At 40.2% G+C, this 22,325-nt stretch overlaps 1 protein-coding gene across 2 annotated transcripts in view; it reads right to left on the bottom strand.

Moving 5' to 3' along the window:
- Positions 1-22,325, bottom strand: part of ppm1e (protein phosphatase, Mg2+/Mn2+ dependent, 1E) — a 46,203-nt gene that overhangs the window by 13,940 nt on the left and 9,938 nt on the right. The gene's annotated exons all lie outside the window — the stretch shown is intronic.

The following is a 22,325-nucleotide window of genomic DNA, read 5'->3' as shown; positions in this document are numbered from 1 at the left end:
CATCAACATGTGTCCCCTCTTCTTCATGTCTCTTCTACATCAACATGTGTCCCCTCTTCTTCATGTCTCTTCTACATCAACATGTGTCCCCTCTTCTTCATGTCTCTTCTACATCAACATGTGTCCCCTCTTCTTCATGTCTCTTCTACATCAACATGTGTCCCCTCTTCTCCATGTCTCTTCTACATCAACATGTGTCCCCTCTGTGGAAAGAGACTCTGAAAGTTTCAGGAACAAAGATTCTCTCTCTTTTTGATCCATTTCTATAAAAACTGTCTGAAAATGAGCCGATCAGATTTCGGTCACTTTATGATGTTTTGTCTTGTGTAACCATTAGCCAATCAGCAACCATGGTAACCCCCCCCCCCCCCACCTTATCACCTGAATCTCCTCCTAGAGCACCATTGAGTTCTTTCTAACCAAATCTCTCTCAGAGGGGCGTGGGGAGGGGCTCCTTATTTTCATCTAAAGTAACAGACAGAGTATCAGCACTTTGGAAACAGGGCTGAAACAGAGGGGATTGTGAGATGCTGGAATGATCTGTTTGGTGTTTCAGCCAATCAGAGACCGGCTCTGGATATATCTGAGACCTATATTATATTGATGAAAAACAGTATAACAGGGGACCTTTAAGAGATCAACAACACGTTGTTTATTTGACTGCATAACGACATGGTTTGCCGTTGTTAAAGCTATAACAGAAGAACGTCTCCCTAACTAATATACTGAACACGGCTAAACAGATATCTTTGAAGTTGGGGATGATGACGCCTTCAGGCAATATGTTTTTTAATGCAATCATTTATGATGACTTTGAAACATCTGTCCAGGGACGACAGCCTCTTGGCTCACTTTGTCAAATTAACAGCATTTTGATTAACGTGTACTGCCTACGTTGAATGACAAACAATACATGAATACACTAATGAATTAATTAAATCAATTAGTTAACAGTTATGAGAAATGACAGTACAGAAGTATTAATGATGCGAAGTGTTTTTCAAACTGTCAGTGTTATATAGTGTTTCATAATAAGATATACATTACTTTACAAGCATATAGCACTTATCGTGAGGAAGAGGAGGAGGAGGGGGAGGAAGAGGAGGAGGAAAGATAGCGAGTCGTTTGAAGGACTCGAGGTTTGCTGTTAGATAACTAGGTCATCTCTAGATGTAGGTAACCATGGTAACCAACTTCAGGATGCTGCCCCTTTAAGTTAAATGAAGTTGAAAATAAACCTGAAGTGACGTCGACAGCTTTATGAGGAATGAGCAAGGGTCAAAGCTGATCTTCAACGCCGTTTGATCATTACAATAGAAATAGGTATTCATTGTTGTCCTGGACACAAATCTGATCAATCTGATCAATCTGCTGCCAGTCAGACTTACTTTCTGATAAAAGCACATACATCTTAAAGCAGGAGGAATGAAGAAATGTCATTCAGTGCCTTTTTTGGATCGTCTATGAAACAGTCGAATGAAAACAGGTCTCAGGTCAGGTGAGCAGGTTGTAACCAATCAGGAGAAAGAACTGACCTCTTAATACATTAATCTGTGAGGTCTTGATTTCTGTGATTGTTCTAGACTAATTTGACTGTGGGGGGCGGCGGGGGGGGGGGGGGGGGGGGGGGCAATAATGTAATGAGAGGGACCCATTTAATGCAGGAAGGAGGAGGTTTGAACATGTTTGGTTTAAAGTCATAGCGCATGAAATAACCTTATTGGTGTTTGATTTAGAACAGACTTTGTGTCGATTACTTTTTTACAATTGTATTCATTTTTTTTTGTTACTTTGGCCGAAGATACAGAACATTAAAATACGTTTTCGGGAAATAAATACATTATTAATGCAAAATAAACGTTGTTGTTATCTTATTTCTTAATATTTGTTTTGGTAACTTGGCCCCCCTCCCCCAGAACCGCCCATGCTTCATTGGTTAATTGGGACAACAGGTGGGAGATTTTGGGTGTTTCTAACCAACAAAATGTTATCACCTTACTGCATCTCAAGATGTACCCACACAACGCTACACTAGCTTCTTGGTCTTCTTATTAAATACGATTTTAATTGATTTAACCGTAAATGTAACCCATGCTGGTTAGTTTAATTAAAAGTGTGGCAGCTGAACCCTCACACATGTAATACTAAGCTGGATGGCGTGATGTTGCACACGCTAGATAGTCACTGCGGTGCTTTTAATTTACGCAAATGAATGAACTGGGGTCGGCTTAGTGTAACGCAGGGACTTATTCTTCAATTAAATGATTGGTATTAAGTGTTAAACGGCCTCTGTGTAACATTACATGGGTGTAATTAATGAAAACGGCTCCAACATTTAATGAATTCAGCTCTGCTCATTAGTGACTGAGACATATAAGGGCATATGCGTATCACAGGGTATATGCAGGAACCCTGAAGTCAAATGTAAAACCTTTTAAGACCCTTTCCATACATTTTAAGTCCTCATCGCCACTTTGAGTTTTAACCGGTTACCTTGGCGACACACTTTACCTCACATTGACTATATACAGTATTGATTGTCCTTCCTCCTTATCTTCTAACCATTTGGACGCAGATTTGCATTTCCCCATAACGATGTTGCTTAGCAACCGGCGTAAACGGACCTTCGCGCGCTATCAAGCAGTGAGCGTGCGATGTCCTGTTCAGATGACGTCAAATCCAACGGGATGCCATAAATAAACTACACAGAATCACACTACACACCTACGCAATGATTACATTCAGGCACACTGTAGAATACAACCTCTTTGGACCATTTATATACTTATTGAAAACAAGCTACAACATTTAACACCTTGGAAAATGCTGTTTAATACTTTTTAATAGCCTTCATTTTTGGTAAATTGATTTATCAGCTTTTAATACTTTGACACCCTGTATCAGTATTTTAGAAAAAGTTGTTCACTTTTAACTGAATTTCTCGGGTTATACGACCTCTTATAGCTCATCTGTTAAACATGCAAATGTGTTGAAACTGTAGCAGGAAGAAAACACAAAGCGTGTCTTTCTTGCATAAATGCTCTCTGTGCTTCCTTTGAAAAGTAAAACAGAGTAATGAGTAATCACACATGGTCCAAAAGAGATCCTGCATTAAAACACATTTACTCCACTATTTAATTACTGAATTGGCTTTTATGGGAGGCTGTGGTGCAGTGGATAGAGCGTTGGTGTTGGGATCAGGGGGTCACAGGTTCAAACCCCACTGCAGTCAGCATGTCGTTGTGTCCCTGAGACACTTCACCCCAAATTGCTCCTGTGGGGATTGTCCACAGTATTGAGTATGTAAGTTGCTTTGAATAAAAGCGTCTAACAAGTGACATGTAATAATACAAATGTAATAATAGGAGCTTTCTGAACATTAAAATATGGAGACATGTCGCAGTAGAGCCACTAAATACTAATATGAACCTGAAAGTGAGCATTATGTCCTCTCTGACGGTTAAAACAGACTGACAAAGGTCTCTACTTTTCTATGAAGCAAATTCTATGAAACGTATACCGTAATTTTCGGACTATAAGCCGCGCCTTTTTTCCCATTTTTCGACCCTGCGGCTTATATAACGGTGCGGCTAATCTATGGATTTTTACAGCTAACGGCCACTAGGGGACCTCCTAAATCTATGGGTTTTACAGGTTACAGTCCACCACCTTTAACTCTATGGGCTCTATGGCCGGTCCGCGCCCCCCACCTTTAAGCGGCGGGCTCCAGCAGGAAAAGCTGGAGGCCGGAAAATAGTGAGACAGGTAGCGCGCAAAAGTAAAAGTGGAACCGAGAGTGGTACGAGAGACAGAACGAGAGCAAGACAGACAGACATTACGAGAGCGAGACAGTTTGTCCCCGTACCACTGGTTGAAAACCACTGCTGTAGATCACTGCCGGTACGTGCGCTGGGAGCGCACCGTTTAAGTTTGAAAGTTGAAAAGTGTGTGTGTCTGAAACGCTATGTGATACAGTACAGTTTACACAGCACAGCACATGTTCTGTAGCTACTATTGCACTAAATGCTAACACTTGAATACGTTATGCAAATATGCAACTTGTTTGTTGAAATGTTAATAAATGGGAGCTTCCTCAAACAGCCATCTCTTTCCCGACAATCCCCTCTGTGCACGAACCCTTACATATGGTAATTAAACATTAAAACACCTGCGGCTTATAGTCCAGTGCGGCTTATATATGTACACATCATTCAATTTAGCTGCTGCGGCTTATATTCAGGTGCGCCTTATAGTCCGAAAATTACGGTATATAGTCTTGCTTTGCATTTTCTTTTGTCCCTATTTCTTTATTTTAATTTTCAAATCTGCAGTTATCATCTCTTTTCCCCTTTGCACGCTCAGTACAGTACGTTGTTGGAAAAAGTTCAAATATAAAGTCGAGCCACACTAGAGATGATTCCTCTCTCCATGGAAACCACAGACACTACAAATAACTCTACTGACTCATCTCCTTCCTGTCTCCGTGTCAGAATATAAACAGACCATATGTCACCTTTTTATATCCACAATGAAGTGTCAGGGACGTACAGTAAGACACAAACACATGCCATGAAGTGTGATCTAGTGTTTGTGCTACTGTGTACTTCTACTCCACTACAATTCAGAGGTAAATGGTGTACTTTTCCTCCACTACTTGTATTTAATACCTTTAGTTACTTCACAGATCTGGATGAATGATGTGAAATATAATCAAGTGTTAAATCAGACTTTAGTTCCACCTGGAGTAAATCCACCAGCTACCCTGCAGTATACAAAGTCATTCAGACTAGCTGCACCTTTACCAGCTTTGAGAACACTTTAATGATCAATCATTATAAAACATATCATATCTATTATTCTGAAATGGACCAATCTGCACAATGAATACTTTTACTGTCGTTACTTTAACAATATGTTGATGAGAATACTTTTCTACTTTTACTTGAGGAACATTTTAAATGCAGGACTTTTACTGTAACAGAGTATTCCTACACTCTGGTACTTCTACTTTTACTCAAGTACAAGATCTGAGTACTTCTACTTTCACTCAAGTACAAGATCTGAGTATTTCTACTTTTACTCTAGTACAAGATCTGAGTACTTCTACTTTTACTCAAGTACAATATCTGAGTACTTCTACTTTACTCAAGTACAAGATCTGAAGTAATTCTACTTTTATTCAAGTACAAGATCTGAGTACTTCTACTTTTACTCAAGTACAAGATCTGAGTGCTTCTACTTTTACTCAAGTACAAGATCTGAGTATTTCTACTTTTACTCTAGTACAAGATCTGAGTACTTCTACTTTTACTCAAGTACAATATCTGAGTACTTCTACTTTACTCAAGTACAAGATCTGAAGTAATTCTACTTTTACTCAAGTACAAGATCTGAGTACTTCTACTTTTACTCAAGTACAAGATCTGAGTACTTCTACTTTCACTCAAGTACAAGATCTGAGTATTTCTACTTTTACTCTAGTACAAGATCTGAGTACTTCTACTTTTACTCAAGTACAATATCTGAGTACTTCTACTTTACTCAAGTACAAGATCTGAAGTAATTCTACTTTTATTCAAGTACAAGATCTGAGTACTTCTACTTTTACTCAAGTACAAGATCTGAGTGCTTCTACTTTTACTCAAGTACAAGATCTGAGTATTTCTACTTTTACTCTAGTACAAGATCTGAGTATTTCTACTTTTACTCAAGTACAATATCTGAGTACTTCTACTTTACTCAAGTACAAGATCTGAAGTAATTCTACTTTTACTCAAGTACAAGATCTGAGTACTTCTACTTTTACTCAAGTACAAGATCTGAGTACTTCTACTTTTACTCAAGTACAAGATATGAGTACTTCTACTTTACTCAAGTACAAGATCTGAGTACTTCTACTTTACTCAAGTACAAGATCTGAGTATTTCTACTTTTACTCAAGTACAATATCTGAGTACTTCTACTTTTACTCAAGTACAAGATCTGAGTACTTCTACTTTTACTCAAGTACAAGATCTGAGTACTTCTACTTTTACTCAAGTACAAGATATGAGTACTTCTACTTTACTCAAGTACAAGATCTGAGTACTTCTACTTTTACTCAAGTACAAGATCTGAGTACTTCTACTTTACTCGAGTACAAGATCTGAATATTTCTACTTTTACTCAAGTACAACATCTGAGTACTTTTCCACCTCTGTGTGTGGAATATATTGAGACTGTTCTTGTAAAAAGTGGCATTGTTAAATACATGTATAACTAATTTGTGGTTGCAACTAAAATGTTGAATTTGTGGCTGTAAAGTTGTTGCTTTTGCAATAACTTAATATTAAATTACATTATATTTAGCTGTATTTTATTGAGTATAATTGTATTAAATGTCTTAAACTAGTTATCATAAAAAATAAAGACAAATATTTACACATATAAATATAAAAAAACCTAAAAGTCTTAGTCCAGTGAGTATGAGACTAAATACAGTATATTATATTTTAAAGTGGAGGGCTGTGCAGATTTTAAAAAGAGATATATTGGGGTTTTGAATTCAGTCGCAAAGTAAAGACTTACTGCTACCTACATTATACCAAACGCTATGGAAACGAAGAGAGATGTGTATCTATATATAAGTCAGCAAAGGATAAAAGAATAAAGAAGGGTGAAGCGACGAGGTGTGAGTGAGGGTCTCAGGATTTTCGCTGTCCTTTTTTCTCTGTGTTTCCATTCATAGAAACAATTCTCCCTCCCTCACCCCCACCCCCCCACCACTGGCTGCCCTGCGGGGGTGTATGCTGCGCTGCGAGGCTCTGATTGGCTGCGGGTCACATGGGAGAACTTGGCAGACCAATGGCGCCGTCCTGTGGTCTGTGCATCACAGTGAGGTCATGTGAAGCGGAGGAGGATTAAAGTGGAGCTTATTCTCAGTTCACACCATCGCTCTGCGCACGGCCAGATAACTACTGGTACAACTGCTCTCTAAAATCTTTAACTAACACTGATGTAAGGGAGATTAGGTTATCAAGAATAGATGGAAGACTTTAAATTGGGTTACAATTACTGTCATTATTACATGACATTACATGTCACTTGTTAGACGCTTTTATCCAAAGAGACTTACATACTCAATACTGTGGGGAATCCCAGGGACACAACGACATGTAGTGGGGTTTGAACCTGTGCCCCCCACACCAACGCACTAACCCACTGCACCACAGCCACCCACTACATTATTAAGTAGTCTGCCAATTACTTTCTAGATTAATTAAAACAGTAAATATATACACAAACATCCACAGACATCTGTACAAATCTGTAGGATGAATACGAAGGAATAAGCGAGAGTACACCATAGTATACCAGACAACTGCAACTACTGATTACTGTCATGATCACATCATCTAAATAACTTCTTGATAAATAAACTTTCTTCCTGGTAAAAACAACTATGGAAAAACAATACCACATTATTATTATTATTATTACATAAAGTTGAATATAAGTCCACGTGACGTTTGAGTAGAATTACAGACTCGCGTTTGTATGCCTCTGCCAAACAGTCAGTTTAAATCTAAAAGGTTTAAACATTTATTGTCCTTATGCAACACAGCGTTGCACAACAAGACGCAGTTGTAGTCCATTAGGCTCCACATGAGAAACATGAACAAAAACTGTAGTCAAAGTGCAGTCCTGAAGTGCTTTTCTGCATAATACATAATTGATTTCTGGGCAGATAATATATATGTGCTGTATACTGGGAGCAGGGCTAAGTGTACAGTGTTAACCAACAAATACACACTGTTCTCACACACACATGTAAATAATATGTAAACATGATCAAAGACCTATATATGTTCTTTTTAATTCATTTCTTATTTTTTAGTTATTTATCATTTTGATTTTATCCTTAAATTGATTAATCTGTGCTGTCCTGTTTTTCACTCTTACCCTGTTGCTGTTAAACTACTGAATTTCCCCACGGGTATTAAGAAAGGTCCATCTTATCTTAAAAAAACACATGGTAACATGAAGAAATAACATCCGTGTCCAAATGTCATCACTTCTTAAATGCATCCTATCAGATTTGTGTGAAAGTGCATATTCATATTACATTATTACTTGTTAATCCAAAGCAATTTACATACTCAATACTGTGGACAATCCCCACAGGAGCAATTTGGGGTGAAGTATCCCAGAGACACAACGACATGCTGACTGCAGTGGGGTTTGAACCTGTGACCCCCTGATCCCAACACCAAGGCTCTATCCACTGCGCCACACGCCTCCCGTGTATTCTTGCATTAAGTCAAACTGGACATCTGTACCACTGTGGCTGCGAGGGGGTGCGGTCGTCTTTCAACTAGAAGGTTGTTGGTTCGATCCCAGCCCGTGCACTCAACATGTCGATGTATCCTTGGGCAAGACATTTAACCCTGAGTAGCTCCCGATGGTGAATGTGTGTGAGTGTTAGCTTCCCTAGAGAAAGTGGTACTGCTCTGTATGAATGAATTGAAGGGACTGTTATTTTGTACATATTGATAGTTTTTATTTAGGTCTAAATGTGTGCGCATGCGTGTGGTGCAGTGGGTTGTGCGTTGGTGTTGGGATCAAGGGATCACAGGTTCAAACCCCACTGCAGTCAGTATGTCGTTGTGTCTCTGGGACACTTCACCCCAAAGTGCTCCTGTGGGGATTGCCCACAGTATTGAGTATGTAAGTTGCTTTGGGTAAAAGCGTCTAACAAGTATTTTTATATACATTTGTTTTTATATTCTGGATTGGGGAAACGGTATTTCGATCTCTCTGTACACACAAACTGGAAGATAGACAATAAAGTTGACTTTTGAGGTGTGATGACTTGTAGTATGTAAAGTCTCTGAGGGGTCGTAAAGACTGATAAGCGCTCCATAAGTACAGTCCATTTACCAAATTGAATGCAATTCCCTTATTATTCCCAATTATTGCAATCACAGGAATAGGTTGGCTGTGAGATGATATAAAGTGGAGTCAAGCGGGAACATTTCTCATTGGAGACCCCAGAGAATGATTGGTATATTTGCTTAAAAAAACGACTTGATTTTCAGAAAAGTTGCAGATTTCTCGTTATAATTTCCCTCTCACGATGTAACCGGGTGTAATTCACCACGGCTGCAGCTTTGATGGAGGGGAGTCAGAGGTGGGTGTCCCCTCCTCTCGTGGTCTTTCCCCCCCGACAGTCTGGTGTTGCTTTTGTTCTCTCGTGGGAGGCGTTAGCTACAATGATCGTGCCCGGGGAAGCTTTGACAGGCTGTGATAAAGCTGCCGAGTGTATGTGTTAGCAGATGACTCATACATGCGGCCATGTTTTGTTGTTGTTGGGTTTCTTATTTTTTATTTTTTATTTTCCTTGCTTTTTCTACACAAGCTTGTTCTTTTCTACAGAATTAGACTCGGAGTGGAGCCACAAGGTTGTTTCCATGGTAACGCAGAAGCCAGGGACTGACAGGCAACGGCGTCAGTTGACCGGTTTTCAAAATACAAGCCTCTTTATTTTCTTAAATATTAAACCTTTTTATTGAAATGGATGTGGAGGTGATAAATTAAGATCCAATATTGTATTCGTTATATTAAAAGTGAAAGAAAGGGTATAGATTATATATGTTACAGCAGCAGCAGGTAATCAAGGCAGGACTAAATATATACTCACATACACTACAGTTAAAATATGTATGTGTTAAATGGTGCAGGATTATTAAAGTCTCAAAGGATCTGGTTAAAAAAATAAAACATGTACCAGACATTTCTCATATTAAAGCTGAACAGAGAAGACCCTCCAATTTCACACATTTGTTGTTTTTCCACCAGTTACCCAAAGTGCAGTTTAAAGGAAAATGAGAATGTGTGGTGTTATGTGAGCACAGTGTTCTCAAGAGGGCATAACAGGATTACATAACACACAGAGAGAGACAGTAATCATAGCATTTACTGCTGCTGCTCCCCCAAGATGGCTCTCAATTGACTTTGACAAATGAATGTGGCTCCTCAGTCAGTGTGTACACACACACACACACACACACACACACACACACACACACACACACACACACACACACACACACTCTCTCTCTAGATTATGTAGTGTTCGGGGTGAGTCGACTGCATCTTCTGTTGTTCAGATGTGACTCCCAGCTGCCTGGCGGAAAATGGATTAAAAACCTAAACTGCCATCAGTTCTAGCACACCAAGTGCTTCACCGACCCCCTATTCACACACACACACACACACACACACACACACACACACACACACACACACACACACACACACACACACACACACACACACACACACACACACACACACACACACACACACACACACACACACACACACACACACACACACACACACACACACACACACACACACACACACACACACACACACACACACACACACACACACACACACACACACACACACACACACACACACACACACACACACACACACACACACAGGCATTGAATTTGTCTTTTGTTCATTATTCAAACTGCTGCATGCATGTGTGTGTTGCATGTTACTGTTGTAGATGTTGAAGGTTGGGCTACTTTAAGTCCTTGTAGCTTTTCACTGTCCTGTGATATGAGAACAACATATCTTTCAACTTTCTATGAGTTTCAAGAAAAACAACCCACTTTTCGGCTTTGTGACAAAGCCTTTTCAGGATGACCCAAGGGGCTTTTCAGTTGTATTTTTAGCTTCAGTTTATTACAAACACTCAAAATCAACACATATGGAGATACATGGTTACCGGACCCGTATTTGAGAGGCTCAACACAACATGTTATACTATTTTTGCATGAAAAAATACATAAACAAATATTCAAAAAGTTGCTGACTGAGTGTGCATCAGCAGCAGGACTGTGTGTGCGTGTGCGTGCGCGTGTGCGTGTGCGTGTGTGTGTGTGTGTGGATGCTGATGAAGCAACATGTCCCCCGGTGCAACAGTGCGGCTCATTGATGAGTTTTTTTGGACAACAGTGGAGCTCTGTATCTCGGAGGAATCAGTGTTTGGCGACGCTTGTTAGCATCGATTCATTGCTGGTTTTGTTCTTTTTAATGGATTTGTTGAGATTTAGAAAAACTCTTTGACACCAGACAATTTCTTTCTGACCCTGATAACAAAACGTCCCCAGACTCAATCAAAATGATTGTTTTCATGTACGCTACAGAATAATACTCAAGCAAGTATGACGGTGATAAGAAACGGTTTTCTGTAAACCGGAAGTGGAGTTTAACAAAGTACAGTTATTTAAACTTGAGGTATTTGTATTTAACTTGAATATCCTCTCCTCATGAGACTTCTCCTTATTGCATTTAACTGACAGCTTCACTTTCTTTAAGGCTTTTTCACAAACAATTTATGAAAATCAATTCAAGCTTTTTAATTGATTGACAGGGTTATTCATTAACACATATTTAATAGTCATAGTTCCAGCTTCACAAATGTGAGGATTTGCAGCTTTTACTTTCTATAATTTGTATTAATAAGTAAGAATGATGAGGTTTAGACTGTTGTTGGACAAAACAAACATTCTGAATGGGTCATTTTTGGGCTCTGGGTAATTATTATGCCTTTTCTCAACATTTGTAAAACAAGTAAGCGATACGTTTGTAGAAAAATAATAAATAAATTGGGCTCTGGTTTCAGACAGAGGGTGAAAAGACAGGCAGTATGAGACAAATAAAGACATTTCTGAACATTAAAGCATGTAGACATGTCACAGAGGAACAACATACTAATATGAACCTGGAAATTAGCATAACATGAGTTAGAAATATCTCATGCTATGTTGTCTCGTTGTCTGGTGGTTGTGAAAATATGTCATAAAGGGTCCCCAGGTCTTAAATGAATGTGTTCTCAGAGCCTCTGACTGAGAGGCGGATCATCCCGAAGTCAAAGCAGGACATCGTGTCTGGGGGCCGCTGACTAAGTGAGGGGGGGGGGGGGCGTGATGCAGATGTGAGAGGGAGAACATCTACCGCAGTGATAACAAACACAGATTTAGGATGTTAGAGAGGACATTAAAGAAGCACCCCCCCCCCCTCCCCTCACTGACCTGTAGTATAAATTCATACCACTTAGTCTACATGTCAGATCTATAGGGTTTTAATACTTTCATATCTCACTATTTATTCATATACATTTGTAAATATAGTTAGCATATTACCTCGTTATCTGCACTTGTTTTTTTCAGTACTTATACTCGTAGAACTAAAAATCTAATCTAATATAATCCAGAATTAGTTTTAAGTAAAGGAAAATTCAGTTAGTATAAAGACAATATAATATGTATAACAAATCTGTATATATTCCTGCATTAGTCTTAAATTTAAAAAGTTAAGACTATCAAAAGAATTGAGTTAAAACAGAATATTATTATTCTGAATATTTTAATCTTGAAGTTTGTCATATCATATAATATCAGCATATTATGGGTTTTTTATATCCTATTCGTAGCTAAGTGTGAAGTAATTGATTCTGAACTATACTGGAGTCGAATTAGAGAGTTTCATAGCACGGTAAAGTAAAGTACAAGTATGGCAAGATATAAAAATAGTACACTTGACTAAATCTACTCTCCAACACTGCAGCTTTTTAAATACAGGACTTTTCTTGTAGCATATTCACAGTGTAGTATTACCACTAGCACTTAGTCTGACTGATTACCGTATATAACAGAACCACCGCACCTTCAGTAAATAGTAGAATAAGTGTTTTTTAGCGAGCAAAGACCAGCAGATGTCATCAACAATAAGTGTGTTTTGCCCTCTCAGCAGTCATAACCTCAGTACCCCTCTGGATGTTTCCCCCAGGCGCTCTGCTGATGTAACGCACTTCAAACTGCGAGGGAATGATGGAGCGACTGTGACTGCGGACGTCACAGAGTGCTGCTGCGTGCACTTGCTCCATGTTCCACTTACCATGAAGTGCACGACGTCGGCTGCACAGAGGCGTGTCTAATCTGTCTTACGTTTAGACAAAAAAATCCCCACACAACCTGCAGTACATCCCTGAGACTTGTGTAGGCAGCGGACGTTCAAAAAACACACATCTCAGCGACTGGAGACTTGACACGGTGCGGGGAACATGAGGCGTGAAGCTCTGCGTGTGTCATGTTTTTCAAATGGTTTTGTGTGTCTGTTGTGGTGTAGTCAGTTTCCAGATGAGCCTGGAGCCTCTGCTCAGCCTCCGCAGACACATTGGGGAAGTTGCATGTAATTCCCTTCTGAGGTTAGTGAGAGGCCCATGCTGCTCTGCACAAAGCCTTAAGGCGGTGTTATGTAATCCACCAGCTGGATCATTGGTGAGAGCCGCATCCTGCCCTGACCCGGAGCATCTCTGCGAGCGCATCTTTAATTGAACCAATTTCACATAAATAATAGTGTTGTCTTTGACGTTAGTATTGCAACATCTTGAGCAGCACAAATGCAATTTTCCCATTTAAACGATCCAGTAACTGCAGTCAAATTAACAGCTGTTTGTATTTTAATACTTAACTATAAGGACAATTATGTTTCCTCACGACCTATGCATGTTTCCTTAGAGTGACTAGCCAATAGCAGATGTTTAATTCTAACAATTGTATTTTTTTGACCCAAAAACAGAAGGAAAATGGCTCAACATGTAGGCAAAGTCAGACTGAATAATGGAGCATACAAAGTATTTAAATCAATGCAGCAGAATCCCAGATATTGTCTTTTTATTCTACAAAACTTGACTGCAAAAACTTTGGTTTGCGTATTCTGGTAGCGGCTACCTTTTCTTTAAGATACGGTGAAGTACTCTAAAATCAAATGTGGTATTTTGACTTCAAAGTTAGTTCCTGCGCTTTAAAGGTGGGGTAGGTAAGTTCGAGAAACCGGCTCGAGATTCACTTTTTATTATATTCCATGGAATGCTCTTAACATCCCGATAGCAATGAATATCTGAAGTGCTTTGACAAAAAATCCATAAAAATGTCATCTGTGGAAGCCGTGGCGCTGTAAAAAGCACGACCAATCATCTGAGCCGGCCCGACTAAAATAACTGGATGGCCTACCTGCCTGTCAGCCTTCCATCTGTGCACAAACTTATCTCGTGCCCTCATTGGTCATGTGCACGTTCGTGTGTGTTGGAGGAGGGGCTCTGTAAGGAAGTGGCAGATTTTTTCCGGTTGTGTATTTTCAAATTCTAGCGCACTCGAGTTGGTTTCTCCGAAATTACCTACCCCACCTTTAAAGAATAGTATGACATTTTTTTTTTTAAATATCCTCGTTTAGTTTTTTTATATCTCAAGCAGGTGACTAGAGCCTGGAGGCGATCAGCTTATCTTCGCCGGTGTTAGTCTAATTAAAGCAGTGGAAAACGGCTATCCTTCGTCCGGCTTTATAGGCCATTTGTAATCTTTCACCACCACTCGTCTGCCTTGTGACTCAAATAAATCAAAGTACAAATTAAGGACAACATGAAATCAATACTAATGTAATAATGATGATGTGGTCTTCGGTCTAAACGCTAACCAATCTGAATGAGCTGTCGATGTTCACGGTCCACAGTGAATCGATCCTCATTATTGGCGACCTCTTCAAACATTTTCTTAAACATTAATGCTCCCCAGAGGAAGAACCCTTTTCTCCTATCCCGCCCTTAGGTCAGAATGTCATATTTGCACAAAGTAATTGCCGCATTCAAAGGGAATTCAATATAATATCCCGAGTAGTGCTGAAACAATTACACGATTAGCTGTCCCTCTTTTATGACCCCACTGCTCTCCTCGAGCGCCGCACACAGTGCAGCCTTTACATAATAGCTCAATTCAATCATGAGTGTGTTCTCAACTGAGTCACCAAATGCGAGTTGAGTAAATAACTGAACCTGAAAGTGGCACTATTAACTACGTTTTTTATCATACGACTTGTTTTTCCTTATGTTGCCTTTATAAAGCCTCAAATGCATTAGATTCCAGTTTATAATCCTAAAGGCTTTACCATTAAGGCTGATATAGATTTTTGACTTCTCTCCAGGTACTTAGATACATTAATTATTCTACGCATGGCTGCTCTAAGATCAACGCCCTTCTCTCCAGTCATTCAGCAGTTTCAGAATCATTGTTCAAGGTCAGACAGGAAGGGATCCTGGACTCTAACGTGGGCTGAGCTGCTTTGCATTCAGCTCCACGAACATATGACTCATCATTTGAATTATGGGCACCTTGTGTGAGAAAGACAGCCGGCGCTGTGCAGCAGAGAGGAAGAGCTTCTGCAAAGTGTCCATCCATAACGCAGTGAGAGGGAAAGGAGGACACTGCACACTTTTGAAGGTCATTGCACTTCCAAAAATGGGGTCTCTCCAGAGCTGCAGTTAATTAAGGCGCCTGTTTTAGAGGCAGCAATGAGAGCCACTGCTGGAAAGAGCGGGCGATTCTCCGTTTGTTAAAGTGCAGAGAAATAACCCGTAAAACTGGACTGTAGGCACAAGTCTGTCCTGCTGCAGCAAACCTTTCCTCAACACCTTCTAAGAAAAGCCATTAATATAACTGGTGCAACATTTTAAACATCAATACTCCTATTGAAGCAATTCTACGGAGCCCCTAAAGAGACATGAAAAAAAAAAGAGAGAGAAAACAAAAAAAATGGATAACGGGTTAGTTTCTCGTGCGCACATTTTTGAGAAAGTTACCGGTGAGCCATGGAGGAAGTGGAGCACACAGGAGACAACCATTTCATTGCAGACTGTTATGTTTACGTGGGGAAATGACAGTGCATACATTATTTGAGATATATTTCAAACTTGTTTAAGCACCGGATTCGCAAAACAGGAGAGTCTGTAAACCAGTCTGCTTTGATCTGTGAATTAATGTCCGTGACTCTCAGAGTACCTGCTGTTTTATATACACTCAGAACACACACACACAGAGAGCGGAGCTACACACACAGACACACACACAGAGCGGAGCTGAGCACACCACACACACACACATCATGCGCCTTGGTGACCGGACATCTCCTTCATAAAACTAATAAAAGGGGGAATAATCGGGCAGTTCGATGTGTGTGTGTGTGTGTGTGTGTGTGTGTGTGTGTGTGTGTGTGTGTGTGTGTGTGTGTGTGTGTGTGTGTGTGTGTGTGTGTGTGTGTGTGTGTGTGTGTGTGTGTGTGTGTGTGTGTGTGTGTGTGTGTGTGTGTGTGTGTGTGTGTGTGTGTGTGTGTGTGTGTGTGTGTGTGTGTGTGTGTGTGAAGGTGTGAAGGTGTGGAGGTGTGTGTGGTTAAAACGTAGCAGCCTGCGGTCGGTCTTTAGCTATTCTAATGAAGTGCATAAAAGTTCTTTGCGCGCTGGTTATCTAGGACTGAATTTGATGTTAAATCATGTCAGTGTCCGTGTTTTGGCAGGACGATGTGTTCAAATGATCTCCGTGTGTGTCGTTGGGAGAGCATTCAGCTTGAAGCTCATATCACCAGCGCTGTAGCTTCCTGTCTGCGGGGAGTTTGCATGTTCCTCTCTGTATTTGCATGCTTTGCCCCCGGCTGCTCTGCCTTCCTCCCAACGCTCTGCTGAACAGGAGACTCTGAAACACTCATGCCCGTCCCATCCCCCCAAGTGCATTCTGGGACAGACTTAACTCCCCAGGTATAAGAGGGTAACACCTTGTGTACTTCCACACAGCACAACTCAATCTGAATCACCAGTGTAACTGATGTGAGTCACTTTGAAAGCCCAGTAATGTTTACTATTCTTTTTATTATTATGATGTTGTTGTGTGTAATAACAACACTTACAGTTCTGTGAGGCTGTGACATACTCAAGACTCAGGTCACAGCCTGAGTTTAGCATCTTAGTTTAGCTTGTTAGCATGCTTAAAAAGTAAGTATGTATGCTGCGTGTATTTGGTGTCTTATGTTGTGATGGCACCCTTGAAAGGGAGAAGCATTTATCATCTCATTGTACATGTATAATGACATTAAACGATTCTATTCTATTCTAAAATATTCCTCTAAGGCTGATGAGAATGGCATTAGTTTTGCTGGTTTTGGAATATATATGAAACATTGAGCAGATTTTGGCTATATAATCAAGTTTAACGTAGGGCCAAAGGTATTACAATTCCTCCTGAGGGGGGCAAGAAGTTAAGATCCAAGTTTTATGGCAATCCATCTGAAAATTGTTTAATAATTTCAAAACAAATGTACGAAAATGTCAAATTAAGAGTTAGGCTAACCACCCTTTGGGTCACTAGTGTGGCTAATATCGCCACACCTTTAGCTAGTGATAAACGCTGATATGTTTCACGGTTTATTTAAAATAATTTCTCTTGACTCAACAACATGGCTAACAAATAGACGAGGTCAGACTAAATTATGAAACATAAAAAATATGTAAAACACTTTAAATGCAAATGAACCAAAGATATTGGAATTGTAAATCCGTAACACCTGTCGCATACATTACCCACAATGCATCTCAACTGCAGAAAGTTTGGTCAGAGATTTGTGGTTGTCTTTATGTGGATAAAGCAGCGTGTCACATTAGTACATATTGTTCTTCATCAGTGCACTAGTTGGAGGATGTAAATCACATACACAGTGGTGATGGAGGGCAGTAATTGAGGCTTCTGTGGTAATCCTAGACGCTCTGATTAAGGGATTAATGCGGCAACTTATTTCAAAGGCTTGCCCGGAGAAGAGCTAGGAGGAAAGACAGGAGAGGAAGTTTTTACAGATGATTGGACTGAGAAAGAAAGCCAAAACGAAGGACAAGGTTGATTTTCAAGACCAAAAAACATGCTAAAAATAAACACAGGTCACTCTCAAAATGCTTCCAGCAAACACGTTGTCCCGTAAGCATTACCAGGACGGTGTTCGTCTAATACAAGATGCCTCAAAGTCACAGAAACCCCCTTTAAAAGGAGGCTGACATAGCCCAAAGCAGTCTCCATTTTCAGAGGTGCTCTAGAAAGCCACAGTTACTTCCCAGAAGTCTCGGAGGACGTATATCTCCAGACGGATCAACCCTCCTCGCATCATATTGCTCTGATTAAACAGTGAAAAGCCAGTGGACAGACAGATGGTAGCGTGAACAAAAAAATGGGACTGAAAAACTCCATGTGCCGGATGTTGACTTTAATTTAAAGCTTCGTCTGCTCAAAGTAATGCCATCTTTTGAGGAGGAGAGGCAGCTTTTAGGGGATGCGTGTGTCTCGCCATTCTCTGTATATATTGAATGTGATGAGAGCTGTATCCGTTGGTCTTTGAAACTAGTTCATCTCCAAAAGGAGGTCACTTCATTCAGAGATGGTACATGTGGGACTTCAGATGGTCTGATTTGTCTGCTGCGAAGTGACAAACCCATCTCACATTTGCTCACTGCAGAGATTAATGCTGCGGTCAAACACACAGAACATCCCTCTGTGACAGGACTGCTGCAGCATCGGCTCACTGACCTTTGATGGGATCATTAAAGCAGGAAAAGGGAACATATTGTCACGTATACTCAAGGGATTTCTCCATGAACACAGTATTATCCTGACGTTTGAAGGAAAAGCTTAAGGCACCATTCTTTTAAATCAACACGTCCAACAACTGTGGACGCCATTGGGTATGTCATTCCCTCGGTCTCTCCCTTTGTTTCTAGCTGTGTTTCTACTGTCGAGTTTCAGAAAACTTTCTCAATCCTACTTTTGTAGTGTCAGTATGTATGTCAGATACCGCAACCTTGAGTATCTACGCAAACATTTCCCAAATTGGGATCAATAAAGTATCTATCCATCTATCTATCCATCCATCCATCCATCCATCCCTCTATCTATCCATCCATCTATCTATCCATCCATCCATCCATATATCTCTCCATCCATCTATCTCTCCATCCATCCATCTATCTCTCTCTCTCTATCCATCTATCTATCTATCTATCCATCCATCCATCCATCTATCCATCTATCTATCCATCCATATATCTCTCTCTCTCTATCTATCTATCTATCCATCCATCCGTCCATCCATCCATCCATCTCTCCATCCATCCATCTATCTCTCTCTATCCATCCATCCATCCATCTATCCATCTATATATCCATCTATCTATCCATCCATCCATCCATCCATCCATCTATCCATCTATCCATCTATCCATCCATTTATCATCCATCTATCATCTATCCATCCATCCATCTATCCATCCATCCATCCATCTATCATCTATCTATCCATCCATCCATCCATCTATCCATCCATCCATCCATCTATATATCCATCTATCCATCCATCCATCTATCCATCCATCCATCTATCCATCCATCCATCCATCCATCCATCCATCCATCCATCTATCTATCTTTCATAGGGCCCCTTTAAGTAGGTTGAGAGCTTCCTTAGCTTCCGTACTGAGTTAGTTTAGAAAGAAATTGGCTTCCTGAGACTCAGCTTTCTGTATCTGTTTCACTTAGATTTCACAAACGCCGCTGTGAACACACATTATAACCAATTATTTCGCCCCATAGTCACCAGAGTAAATACTGGACCCATTTTTGTACAAGCCACATATCTTTCCAACACTCTCACACTACAAAGGAACATTTGGGCTAGGCAAATCCAGAGAAAATGTACTTTGTTCAAGACAAAATTAATTTGATTTGTCTTTCTCAGCTACACATACCTGCAAGATCTGGCAGCAGAGCGTTACCATTAGTGCCACACTTTTCTCACCCAAGTTGAAATCATTTCTAATAACATTGTGTGTTTTTATGACATTGGTGCTCCTTTACTGCAACTCATTGTTCCTTGATAGCAAGTCATGATGATGATATGGAGTTTTCTCCATTAGGGTCTGTTCAGATTGATCGTATTTAGGACTTGTGTAATCATTAAATAAAGTCTATTTATGCATTTAGGGTTTGGGAACACTGCTGTGGAAACTTTCTAAAAGTCACCCTCTCTTCCCTTGAGCAATCTTTATCAACAACTCTCTTTGGGATAAAATGATTTTTGGATGACTTCAGTCCTACAGTTTCCTCCTACATCGGAAGATTTGTGTCAAAGCAGAATAATAAATAAGGACAAAGTGCTGCACAAGTGGGACATGATTATTGTTCCAGGGGGATGTGAATGATACAAAAACACAGTTCCTCTGTAACTAAGGCGTGTTGGAAAACTCTAAATGACGAGCGATGGTTCATTAGAGACAGCGGTCCCCAGATTCCTGCTCATAAAAACCTGCGACTGGATGTGTGTTTCACGAGTTAGCAAAGCATCTAAAACACACAGATTCCCCTAAAAATACAATCTGCCAGCCTAGACGTAATGTTAAAGTAATTTAGGGCAACAAAAACATCAAGAGTGCCATAATAAAACTATATATTTGATCCTGGGAATGTGGGTTAATAGAACACAAATCTAATATATGTGTGGATTAAATATCCCACACAGTATTAAGAAATAAACCCCTCTTTTTAATAAATATGACACATGTCAGCATTGATGAGCATCAGCTTTGTACAGTTTGTTTTGTTATCAGACTAAATGCTTTTTAACTTCTCAAAGCGTATTTACCGCTCATTAATTAAACCGTGTGAGAAGTCATTTTGCATTAAAAATGTCCTGTTAGTGTATTATTAAAAGGCCCATGTCATTTCTCATTTTCCATTGTTTGCTTCCTGGGTTCTGTGACGTGTGAACAACAAATGACCGGATTGGCCCAAATGGACCAATCCACGGAGCACCTCCCACAACAGGATCCCTTAGCTAACCATTGACTTGCATAGAGCTCCCTGAACGTTGGTAATAGACGAGTTGGGATGGTGGAGAAATGCTCTCTGCAGACCCATTCTCACAGCGTTATAAACCTTTCTCTTACTCAAAATCAAGCCACACTTATTGTTTTTACTTCGGCTGTGAGTGTTTGTGTGTGCTCAGGATGAGTTTCGCTTGTTCTCCTGTATCGCCTGTCTGCTCCGTTGAAGCAGCGACGAAGCTTCCCGACCAATCAGAGCACACTGGGCTCACAGGGAGGGGGGGGGGCAGGAGCTCCAACAAGGCGTGTAGGACAGAGAGTGAATACACATACTATAAAGAGATGCTGTTTGAGAAACCAATGTGAGTTTGGAACATTGCACACTATAAATCTATTCTAGTAGACCTCAACAATGGAAATGTGATCAGTAGAAATGGCCAGGACATGGGACCTTTAATGTTTCTGGAATAATAATAATGCATTATTGTTAATGTTGCATTGTTCTGCCAATCTTAACTCCTTTATAGGTAGTTTGACCGACAGCAATTCCTCATATTCTATCATTTGGGGTTTAAGGATGAACATCTGTTATCCCTTTTTAGTCCCTTTTTTGTATTAATTATGATATATTTAATCGTTTCTCATCATCAGCGTTGTACAGGATGTTTTGTCATCAGATTAAATGCTTTTTTTGCTGCTCTAAATGTATTTATTGCTAATTAGTTAAACTGCTTTTATCCAGTACAAATTGCTCTCCAGATGAAATGGTCACTGTTTTTCAGAGACGCAGCGCTGTGTGAAAACAGCCTCCTGAGTGTAGGAGTGATAAGAGTGTGTGGGCAGGAGCACATTAGCGGCGGCACACACTCCTGTCCTGGCAGTGTTTCCTCTTTGTGCTGAAACCCACTCCTGCAGGACGGCCGGAGGGGAAGTCCTCGCTGATAAAATCCTGGAGAGGATTGCTTTTTGAAAAACAAAGTAGGCAATCAACCGTTAAGTAGAGTACGCGATAAACAATCCAGTTAACCATCACTTCATGTTGATCATCTTAACACAGGGTATATTCGGGAATCCAGAAGTCAAATGTAAAACCTTTTAAGACCTTTTTTGAGACCCTTTCCGTACATTTTAAGACCTCATCGCCACTTTGAGTTTTAACCGGTTACCTTGGCGACACACTTTACCTCACATTTACTATATACAGTATTGATTGTCCTTCCTCCTTATCTTCCAACTATGTGGACGCAAACTTGCATTTCCCCATAACGATGTTGCTTAGCAACCGGCGTGTACGGACCTTCGCGCGTTATCAAGCAGTGAGCGTGCGATGTCCTGTTCAGATGACGTCAAATCCAACGGGATGCCATAAATAAACTCCACAGAATCACACTACACACCTACGCAATGATTACATTCAGGCAGACTGTAGAACACAACCTCTTTGGACAATTTATATACTTATTGAAAACAAGCTACAAAATGTAACACCTTGGAAAATGCCGTTTAGTACTTTTTAATAGCCTTCATTTTCGCTAAATTGATTGATCAACTTCTAATACTTTTGAAGACCCCGCGGACCCCC

Source organism: Notothenia rossii, assembly GCF_949606895.1.
Source record: "Notothenia rossii genome assembly, chromosome: 9".
NCBI lineage: Eukaryota > Metazoa > Chordata > Actinopteri > Perciformes > Nototheniidae > Notothenia > Notothenia rossii.
The sequence above is the reverse complement of the archived record's forward strand: the minus strand, read 5'-3'. Positions and strand labels throughout refer to the sequence as shown.